The sequence below is a fragment of the Cherax quadricarinatus genome, chromosome 46, assembly GCF_038502225.1.
Source record: "Cherax quadricarinatus isolate ZL_2023a chromosome 46, ASM3850222v1, whole genome shotgun sequence".
Taxonomy (NCBI): domain Eukaryota; kingdom Metazoa; phylum Arthropoda; class Malacostraca; order Decapoda; family Parastacidae; genus Cherax; species Cherax quadricarinatus.
The window spans coordinates 30,329,702-30,342,457 of NC_091337.1; positions in this window are offsets into that span (position 1 = coordinate 30,329,702).

Genomic DNA, 12,756 nt, shown 5'->3' on the forward strand with positions numbered 1-12,756 from the left:
AGCCCCTCGCACACAAAACCTCCTTTACCCCCTCCCTCCAACCCTTCCTAGGCCGACCCCTACCCCGCCTTCCTTCCACTACAGACTGATACACTCTTGAAGTCATTCTGTTTCGCTCCATTCTCTCTACATGTCCGAACCACCTCAACAACCCTTCCTCAGCCCTCTGGACAACAGTTTTGGTAATCCCGCACCTCCTCCTAACTTCCAAACTACGAATTCTCTGCATTATATTCACACCACACATTGCCCTCAGACATGACATCTCCACTGCCTCCAGCCTTCTCCTCGCTGCAACATTCATCACCCACGCTTCACACCCATATAAGAGCGTTGGTAAAACTATACTCTCATACATTCCCCTCTTTGCCTCCAAGGACAAAGTTCTCTGTCTCCACAGACTCCTAAGTGCACCACTCACTCTTTTTCCCTCATCAATTCTATGATTCACCTCATCTTTCATAGACCCATCTGCTGACACGTCCACTCCCAAATATCTGAATACGTTCACCTCCTCCATACTCTCTCCCTCCAATCTGATATTCAATCTTTCATCACCTAATCTTTTTGTTATCCTCATAACCTTACTCTTTCCTGTATTCACCTTTAATTTTCTTCTTTTGCACACCCTACCAAATTCATCCACCAATCTCTGCAACTTCTCTTCAGAATCTCCCAAGAGCACAGTGTCATCAGCAAAGAGCAGCTGTGACAACTCCCACTTTGTGTGTGATTCTTTATCTTTTAACTCCACGCCTCTTGCCAAGACCCTCGCATTTACTTCTCTTACAACCCCATCTATAAATATATTAAACAACCACGGTGACATCACACATCCTTGTCTAAGGCCTACTTTTACTGGGAAAAAATTTCCCTCTTTCCTACATACTCTAACTTGAGCCTCACTATCCTCGTAAAAACTCTTCACTGCTTTCAGTAACCTACCTCCTACACCATACACTTGCAACATCTGCCACATTGCCCCCCTATCCACCCTGTCATACGCCTTTTCCAAATCCATAAATGCCACAAAGACCTCTTTAGCCTTATCTAAATACTGTTCACTTATATGTTTCACTGTAAACACCTGGTCCACACACCCCCTACCTTTCCTAAAGCCTCCTTGTTCATCTGCTATCCTATTCTCCGTCTTACTCTTAATTCTTTCAATTATAACTCTACCATACACTTTACCAGGTACACTCAACAGACTTATCCCCCTATAATTTTTGCACTCTCTTTTATCCCCTTTGCCTTTATACAAAGGAACTATGCATGCTCTCTGCCAATCCCTAGGTACCTTACCTTCTTCCATACATTTATTAAATAATTGCACCAACCACTCCAAAACTATATCCCCACCTGCTTTTAACATTTCTATCTTTATCCCATCAATCCCGGCTGCCTTACCCCCTTTCATTTTACCTACTGCCTCACGAACTTCCCCCACACTCACAACTGGCTCTTCCTCACTCCTACAAGATGTTATTCCTCCTTGCCCTATACACGAAATCACAGCTTCCCTATCTTCATCAACATTTAACAATTCCTCAAAATATTCCTTCCATCTTCCCAATACCTCTAACTCTCCATTTAATAACTCTCCTCTCCTATTTTTAACTGACAAATCCATTTGTTCTCTAGGCTTTCTTAACTTGTTAATCTCACTCCAAAACTTTTTCTTATTTTCAACAAAATTTGTTGATAACATCTCACCCACTCTCTCATTTGCTCTCTTTTTACATTGCTTCACCACTCTCTTAACTTCTCTCTTTTTCTCCATATACTCTTCCCTCCTTGCATCACTTCTACTTTGTAAAAACTTCTCATATGCTAACTTTTTCTCCCTTACTACTCTCTTTACATCATCATTCCACCAATTGCTCCTCTTCCCTCCTGCACCCACTTTCCTGTAACCACAAACTTCTGCTGAACACTCTAACACTACATTTTTAAACCTACCCCATACCTCTTCGACCCCATTGCCTATGCTCTCATTAGCCCATCTATCCTCCAATAGCTGTTTATATCTTACCCTAACTGCCTCCTCTTTTAGTTTATAAACCTTCACCTCTCTCTTCCCTGATGCTTCTATTCTCCTTGTATCCCATCTACCTTTTACTCTCAGTGTAGCTACAACTAGAAAGTGATCTGATATATCTGTGGCCCCTCTATAAACATGTACATCCTGAAGTCTACTCAACAGTCTTTTATCTACCAATACATAATCCAACAAACTACTGTCATTTCGCCCTACATCATATCGTGTATACTTATTTATCCTCTTTTTCTTAAAATATGTATTACCTATAACTAAACCCCTTTCTATACAAAGTTCAATCAAAGGGCTCCCATTATCATTTACACCTGGCACCCCAAACTTACCTACCACACCCTCTCTAAAAGTTTCTCCTACTTTAGCATTCAAGTCCCCTACCACAATTACTCTCTCACTTGGTTCAAAGGCTCCTATACATTCACTTAACATCTCCCAAAATCTCTCTCTCTCCTCTGCATTCCTCTCTTCTCCAGGTGCATACACGCTTATTATGACCCACTTCTCGCATCCAACCTTTACTTTAATCCACATAATTCTTGAATTTACACATTCATATTCTCTTTTCTCCTTCCATAACTGATCATTTAACATTACTGCTACCCCTTCCTTTGCTCTAACTCTCTCAGATACTCCAGATTTAATCCCATTTATTTCCCCCCACTGAAACTCTCCTACCCCCTTCAGCTTTGTTTCGCTTAGGGCCAGGACATCCAACTTCTTTTCATTCATAACATCAGCAATCATCTGTTTCTTGTCATCCGCACTACATCCACGCACATTTAAGCAACCCAGTTTTATAAAGTTTTTCTTCTTCTCTTTTTTAGTAATTGTATACAGGAGAAGGGGTTACTAGCCCATTGCTCCCGGCATTTTAGTCGCCTCATACGACACGCATGGCTTACGGAGGAAAGATTCTTTTCCACTTCCCCATGGACAATAGAAGAAATAAAAAGAACAAGAGCTATTTAGAAAAAGGAGAAAAACCTAGATGTATGTATATATATATATGCATGTGCGTGTCTGTGAAGTGTGACCAAAGTGTAAGTAGGAGTTTATGAGACAGAAAAAGAAACCAGCAATCCTACCATCATGCAAAACAGTTACAGGTTTTTGTTTCACAGTCATCTGGCAGGACGGTAGTACTTCCCTGGGTGGTTGCTGTCTACCAACCTACTACCTACTAAGGTAAAGTATTATTATATTATTATACAGGGAGCACTACCGGAGATTGTTTTGTGGATTCTTATTAGGTTCTCTTATTCTAGGAATTGTGGAAACTTGCAAACAGGTTGGGATTTTTTCTCAGACGTAGAATAAATAAATTTCAGGATCAATGATTGACTGTTAAGCTTTTATAAAGATTTGACAATCGAAAGCTGATTGTCTAATAAGGCAGTGATTATTACACCTGGGGTAATGTTGCCGACTGAGGAAGATTGATCAATTGGTGGCTCCCAGTAATGCTGCCGACTGAGGAAGATTGATCAACTGGTGGCTCCCAGTAATGCTGCCGACTGAGGAAGAGTGATCAACCGGTGGCTCCCAGTAATGCTGCCGACTGAGGAAGATTGATCAACTGGTGGCTCCCAGTAATATTGCCGACTGAGGAAGAGTGATCAACCGGTGGCTCCCAGTAATGCTGCCGACTGAGGAAGATTGATCAACTGGTGGCTCCCAGTAATGCTGCCGATTGAGGAAGAGTGATCAACCGGTGGCCTCCAGTAATGCAAATAGCACCTGGTTATATGCTGAGCAACATAACAGTGAAAACCATGCTAATGGCCTACAGGAAATAGAAAAGTAGAAGCAGGTGCAGCAGTGACCCAGTATCTTTTAACTTCAGTAGGCTGTGTCTTAGCACTGCTGTTGGAAGAAAAAATCCAATTTTGATGGCAGACCGAAGTGCATTTGAAGGCGAATATCGTAACTAAGTGGAACTCCGATTCTAGTGATATATGTTAATAATATGAAAGAAATATGAAGGAGATTGAACATTAAGTGAATGCTACCTCAGAGTTAGGATGTATCATTAAGTGAATGATATATCAGAGATTCTTTGCTGTGTTCAAGTATTACAAAGCAAACTTGGATAATTGCCTCTATATAATGGATAATCAGGCAGCTATTTTGACTTAGCTAATGTAAGATTTAGCTAATGTAAGACATTACTGCATTCAGCAGAAGAGGACGGCCATCATGTCCTTCCAGAGGTACAATGATGACTATGTGAAGGCTGCTGTCAAGTCTACCTGGAGGTCGTTCCGGGGTCAACGCCCCCGAGGCCCTATCCTCGACCGGGCCTCTCAATGGGTCAGGGCCTAATAAACTAAGCTGTTACTGCCTGCCGAACGCAATCCAATGTACGAACCACAGCCTGGCTGATCGGGCACTTCCAGGAGGAATGGAGTTTAAAACACATTTGCATGGCAATTTTGCCTTTGATGCGACCCACAATAGCCGGCTACCAATCAAGTATCTATTTTAACTCCATGGTATAATGTACGTGGTGAACACTGATGTATGTGTTGGGGCACTGGAACTGCTGCATAATATTGGGGCTCTGGGGAGGGTAAATTGGATGGGTGATGTGTAGACTATGAGGGCCGGAGAAAATATGGGCATCTCGAAGGGTAAAAGGTGTAGGAATGTTACAAAGTAAAGATGAATAGGATGAGACTCTGAGAAAGGGGGAGTGAAGGTGGTGAGACGAAAGGGGGGGAGTTTTCCTTTTCTAAAATTGACGTTCTCGCAGTGTACTGCTGCCTAAATTATCTATAGGTTTGCCATTTATCTGAAAAAGATAAAACACTTACGAATAATGATATAGTTCAATTTTGCTTTTTTTTTCCAATGCACTGTAATGTATACATGAGAAGGGGTTACTACCCCCTTACCCCCGGCATTTTAGTTGCCTCTTAAGATACGCATGGGTTACGGAGGAAGGATTCTTCTCCACTTCCCCATGGAAACAGTACAAAATATTAAAAGAAAATCACACTTTTTAAGAATCCAAGTTTTTCATTCTATAGATATCCATAATATATTTAATTCATTTTAAATGAAATCTTTGAAAAAGTGTGTCCACGAGGGTTACATTAAGCACTTTCTCCGACAGCCTGATTATCCTCTCTTGCTGCTGGACTTTCAGAGAGAATATTTGCAATGTACTCCCCAGTATGAAGTGTCAGTCCAAGATGTGAGGTATGTGAGCAGTGGAGGTGCACTGTGTGGAGACTACGACCTCTGCTGCGTCTTCTTCTTACTGTTACTTCCACGACTGCACCACCACCAGCCACTTTATCCAAACTAAGAATATTCCTTTCAATGGGTGTATAGGACAGCAGAGGTGAACCACTATTGAAGGTGTTAATGAGGTGCCTATTAGTGTTGTTCATCTATAATCAGCATTAATTTCATAAACTGAACGAGCATCATAAACACTACATCACCTTCGAGAAGGAAGCGCTGACGTTATTATCAACCCGAGAACATTTTGTGGCATGGAATAAACCTTGGTAATTGATGCCGACAAACACTAGGATGTATTAGAAAACATTTTGATCCTGGGACCTTGATCACTTTTAATGTACAGATATTAAAATGACAGTGTATAAGTAGGCGGAGAGTGAGGTGTGAGTGACGAATAGTGACCTGAAAAATGCCATAATTGGGATGAGGTCAGGTAGACAATGAGGTCATGTGATTCCTGTGTAGTCAGGTAGGTGGTGTTACGTAGGTGGTGTTACGTAGGTGGTTTTAGACTGCTCAAAAACACAATCTCCTGTGTTTATCTTTGGGTAATATACACTATAATATACACGACACTCCCACGCTACACTGCACTCTCGCACTACATTACACTCCCACTCTACACTGCACGCCCACGCTACACTTCACTTGCATGCTACACTACACTCCCATGCTACACTGCACTCCCATGCTACACTGCACTCCCATGCAACACTACACTTCCACGCTACACTACACTCCCACGCTTGGCTGCACTCCCTCTCTACACTCAAATGCTACACTGCACTCCCGTGATACACTACAGTCCCGTGCTAAACTACACTACCACGCTACACTACACTCCCACGCTACACTACACTCCCATTTTACACTACACTCCCATGCTACACTGCACTTCCACGCATGGCAGCACTCCCACTCTACACTCCCATGCTACACTGCACTATGCTACACTGCACTCCCACGCTACACTGCACTCCCACGCTACACTACACTTCCATTTTACAATACACTCACATGCTACACTGTACTCCCATGCTACACTACACTCCCACGCTACACTACACTTCCACGCTTGGCAGCACTCCCACTCTACACTCCCATGCTACACTGCACTCCTATGCTACACTGCACTCCCACGTCACACTACACTCCCGTGTTACACTACACTCCCGTGCAACATTACACTCCCGTGCTACACTGCACTCCCACGCTACACTACACTCCCACGCTCCACTACACTCCCACGCTACACTACATTGACATGCTACTGTACACTTCCACGCTAAACTACACTAGAATGCTACGCTACACTCACGTTGCACTACATTCCCACGCTACTATCCACTTCCACGCTACACTTCACTCTCGCACTACATTACACTCCGACTCTACACTGCACGCCCACGCTACACTTCACTCGCATGCTACACTACACTCCCATGCTACACTGCACTCCCATGCAACACTACACTCCCACGCTACACTACACTCCCACGCTTAGCTGCACTCCCTCTCTACACTCAAATGCTACACTGCACTCCCGTGCTACACTACACTCCCGTGCTAAACTACACTACCACGCTACACTACACTCCCACGCTACACTACACTCCCATTTTACACTACACTCCCACGCTCCACTACACTCCCACGCTACACTACATTGACATGCTAATGTACACTCCCACGCTAAACTACACTAGATTGCTACTCTACACTCAGGTTGCACTACATTCCCACGCTATCCACTTCCACGCTACACTACACTCCCACGCTCCACTACACTCCCACGCTCCACTACACTCCCATGCTACACTACACGCCCACGCTCCACTACACTCCCATGCTACACTACACTCCCACGCTACACTACACTTCCAGGCTACACTACACTTCCAGGCTACACTGCACTCCCACGCTCCACTACACTCCCATGCTACACTACACTCCCACGCTACACTGCACTTCCAGGCTACACTACACTCCCATGCTGCACTACTCACCCATGCTACTCTCCCCTCCCACGCTGCACTTCACTCACACGCTTCACTACACTCCTAGGCTACACTACACTCCCATGGTACACTACACTTCACTCCCACGCTACACTACACTCCCATGGTACACTACACTTCACTCCCACGCTTCACTACACTCCCAGGCTACTCTACACTCCCTTGCTTCACTCACATGCTGCTCTCCACTCCCACGCTACACTACACTCCCGCGTTACACTGCAATCCCACGCTACACTCCCAAGCTATACTGCACTCCCACGCTACACTCCCATGCTACTCTGCACTCCCTTGCTGTACTACACTTCCACGATACACTGCACTCCCATGCTACACTAAACTCCCATTTTACACTACAATCCCACGCTACACTACACTCCCATTTTGCACTACCCTCCCATGCTACACTGCACTCCCATTCTACACTGCACTCCCATGCTACACTATACTCCCATTTTACACTACATTCCCACGCTACACTACACTCCCATTTTACACTACCCTCCCATGCTACACTGCACTCCCATTTTACACTACACTCCCATGCTACACTGCACTCCCATGCTACACTGCACTCCCATTCTACACTGCACTCCCATGCTACACTACACTCCCGTGCTACACTTCACTCCCATGCTTTGCTGCACTCCCACTCTACACTAAAATGCTTCACTGCACTCCCGTGCTACACTACACTCCCGTGCTACACTACACTCACGTGCTACACTATACTCCCGTGCTACACTACACTCCCGTGCTACACTACACTCCCGTGCTACACTACACTCCCGTGCTACACTACACTCCCGTGCTACACTGCACTCCCGTGCTACACTGCACTCCCACGCTACACTGCACTCCCACGCTACACTTCACTCACATTTTACACTACACTCCCATGCTACACAGCACTCCCATGATACACTACACTTCCACGCTACACTACACTCCCACGCTTGGCAGCACTCCCATGATACACTACACTTCCACGCTACGCTACACTCCCACGCTGGCAGCACTCTCACTCTACTTTCCAATACTACACTGCACTCCAGTGCTACACTGCACTCCAGTGCTTCACTACACTCCAGTGCTACACTACACTCCAGTGCTTCACTACACTCCAGTGCTACACTACACTCCAGTGCTACACTACACTCCAGTGCTACACTACACTCCAGTGCTTCACTACACTCCAGTGCTTCACTACACTCCAGTGCTACACTACACTCCAGTGCTTCACTACACTCCAGTGCTACACTACACTCCAGTGCTACACTACACTCCAGTGCTTCACTACACTCCAGTGCTACACTACACTCCAGTGCTACACTACACTCCAGTGCTACACTACACTCCAGTGCTTCACTACACTCCAGTGCTACACTACACTCCAGTGCTACACTACACTCCAGTGCTACACTACACTCCAGTGCTTCACTACACTCCAGTGCTACACTACACTCCAGTGCTTCACTACACTCCAGTGCTACACTACACTCCAGTGCTTCACTAAACTCCAGTGCTTCACTACACTCGCATGCTACACTACACTCCCACGCCCCACTACAATTCCACGCTACACTACACTCCCAAGCTACACTGCACTCCCACGCTACACTCCCATGCTACACTACATTCCCACGCTACTATCCAATTCCACGCTACACTACACTACAGTCCCATGATACACTGCACTCCCATGATACACTGCACTCCCATGATACACTGCACTCCCATGATACACTGCACTCCCATGATACACTGCACTCCCATGATACACTGCACTCCCACGCTACTCTACACTCCTACGCTACTCTACACTCCTACGCTACTCTACACTCCTACGCTACTCTACATTCCCACGCTACTCTACACTCCCATGCTACACTACACTCCCACGCTACACTACGCTCCTACGCTACACTACGCTCCCACGCTACACTGCATTCCCATGCTACACTGCACTCCCATGCTACACTGCACTCCCACGCTACACTACACTCCCACGCTACACTCCCACGCTACTCTACACTCAACCGCTACTCTACACTCCCACGCTACACTACACTCCTACGCTACACTACACTCCCACGCTACACTACACTCCCTTGATACACTGCACTCCCATGCTACACTGCACTCCCATGCTACACTACACTCCTACGCTACACTACACTCCCACGCTACACTACACTTCCATGATACACTGCATTCCCATGCTACACTGCACTCCCACGCTACACTGCACTCCCACGATACACTGCACTCCCACGCTACACTACACTCCCACGCTACACTACACTCCCACGCTACACTACACTCCCACGCTAAACTACACTCCCTTGATACACTGCACTCCCATGCTACACTGCACTTTAATGCTACACTACACTCCCACGCTACACTACACTCCCACGCTACACTCCCTTCACTACACTCCCATACTGCACTACTCACCTGTTGAGAAATGGCATTACCAGCTAAGTTTAAATATAGGGAAACTTAACTTAGAAAGACAGCTCATCGCCTGCACAGCCGCCCCTGCAGACGAGGTCTTGAGAAGCTGTCGAAGTCATCTCTCAACGGGCTGTAATGAGTTATAATTTGTAAGATTATAAATTCCCCCTAGGGGGTGTTATGTCAGCATATTTCATTCACTGATTGCTGACAAACTTACGTGTGTGGACTCAAAGGTCCGCATATCACCGGGGTTTATGATAAGTGACTAACTCACGATTTTATACTCAACTGCACAGTCAATAGTAGCACATCACGAGTTAGAACACTTACCTGGGTATATGTATCTGACCCGTAATTACGCCCGGATATCCGTTGAGTTGATTGAAAAAATAGTGTTATTTGAAGAATGTCACACTACACTCTGTTGGATCACAACACTCGTTGTTACACTGTTCATCAATAATTGTTCACACAATATCACTGAAGAAGCTGATCACGCTTCTCTGTAAGTGTTTATTGTGTTTTGTGAGACACTTTGTTCACGCTAACACACAGATCGTTCTTTGTTGGTTATCCTGGCGTCAGTGTCACTCTCAGTAGAGTCAAAAGTAATCTGAAAATGCCACAACGCCACACGCCGTTACTGCCCCCAGCATAAAGGAAAAGCTGATCTAGTACTTTTGCTTCCTTGCCACTTCCTCGATGAAGCAAAGCAGAATGTTTAAATCTTGCTGTCTTAAACATAGACAACAATGTCCACTGTCTTTACTATGGTAATAAAGTGGGAGCAGGATTTTCCTTAATTGTCCTGCTAAGGTAAGAGATGTACTGTCTCTTATTAAAATACACTCTGCAACACTGGATTGCAAGGAGCAGCGGTCGCTTGACCATGTCGCATACTCGTACTGCATCTGCGATCAATTATTCACTGTAGCAGTAAACAAGACGCTTGCCCCTTTTGAGAGGGCTGTGCCCCTAAGGGCTGAAAGGGGCTGAAGGGGGCTGATACCCCCCTCCTGGAGAAAATTTCTCCACATCAACCATGCTACTCTCCTCTCCCATGCTACACTTCTCTCCCATGCTTCACTGCACTCCCACACTACTCTACACTCCCACGCTACACTGCACTCCCATGCTACACTGCACTCCCATGCTACACTACACTCCCACGCTACTCTACACTCCCACGCTACACTACACTTCCACGCTACACTACACTTCCACGCTACACTACACTCCCACGCTACACTACACTTCCACGCTACACTACACTTCCACGCTACACTACACTCGCTTCACTACACTCCCATACTGCACTGCACTCCCTCGCTTCACTACACTCCCAGGCTACTCTACACTCCCATACTGCACTACTCACCCGTGCTACTCTCCACTCCCAAGCTACACTTCACTCCCATGCTTCACTACACTCCCACGCTACGCTACACTCCCGCGTTACACTGCACTTCCACGCTACACTGCACTTCCACGCCACACTGCACTCCCACGCTACACTGCACTCCCACGCTACACTGCACTCCCACGCTACACTACACTCCCACGCTACACTACACTCCCACGCTATACTACACTCCCACACTGCACTACATTCCCATTCTACACTACAGTCCCATTCTACACTGCACTACCATGCTACACTGCACTCCCATGCTACACTGCACTCCCACGCTACACTCCATGCTACACTGCCCTCCAGTGCTACACTACACTCCCACGCTACACTACACTCCCTCGGTACACTACACTCCCATACTGCACTACATTCCCATGCTACACTACACTCCCATGTTACACTACACTCCCACGCTACACTACACTCCCTCGGTACACTACACTCCCATACTGCACTACATTCCCATGCTACACTACACTCCCATGTTACACTACACTCCCACGCTACACTACACTCCCTCGGTACACTACACTCCCATACTGCACTACATTCCCATGCTACACTACACTCCCATGTTACACTACACTCCCACGCTATACTACACTCCCACTGTACACTACACTCCCATACCGCACTACATTCCCATGCTACACTACACTCCCATGTTACACTACACTCCCACGCTACCCTGCACTCCCACGCTACCCTGCACTCCCACACTACACTGCACTCCCACACTACACTGCACTCCCACGCTACACTGCACTCTTACGCTACGCTACACACCCACACTACACTTCACTCCCACACTACACTCCCACACTACACTACACTCCCATACTGCACTGCACTCCCATACTGCACTGCACTCCCATATTGCACTGCATTCCCATACTGCACTGCACTCCCACGCTACACTCCCCTTCCACGCTGCACTACACTCCCATTTCTACACTGCAATCTTTCACAACACTACACTCCCACGCTACAATACTCTCTCACGGCAGACTACACTCCCACGCTACAGTGTACACTCACGGCACACTACACTCCCACGCTACAGTGTACACTCACGGCACACTACACTCCCACGCTCCACTGAACTCCCATGCTACACACTCCCACGCTACTGTACACTCTCACGGCACACTACACTCCCACGCTGCACTGCACTCCCATGCTACACCACACTACTCCCACGCTAGACTACACTCCCACCCTAGACTACATTCCCACGCTAGACTACATTCCCACGCTAGACTACACTCCCACGCTAGACTACACTCCAAAGCTAGACTACACTCCTACGCTACACTCTCACGCTAGACTACTACTACGCTACGCTACACTCTCACGCTAGACTACTCCCACGCTACACTACACTCCCACGCTACACTACACTCCCACGCTACACTACACTCCCTCGGTACACTACACTCCCATACTGCACTACATTCCCATGCTACACTACACTCCCATGTTACACTACACTCCCACGCTATACTACACTTACACTGTACACTACACTCCCATACTGCACTACATTCCCATGC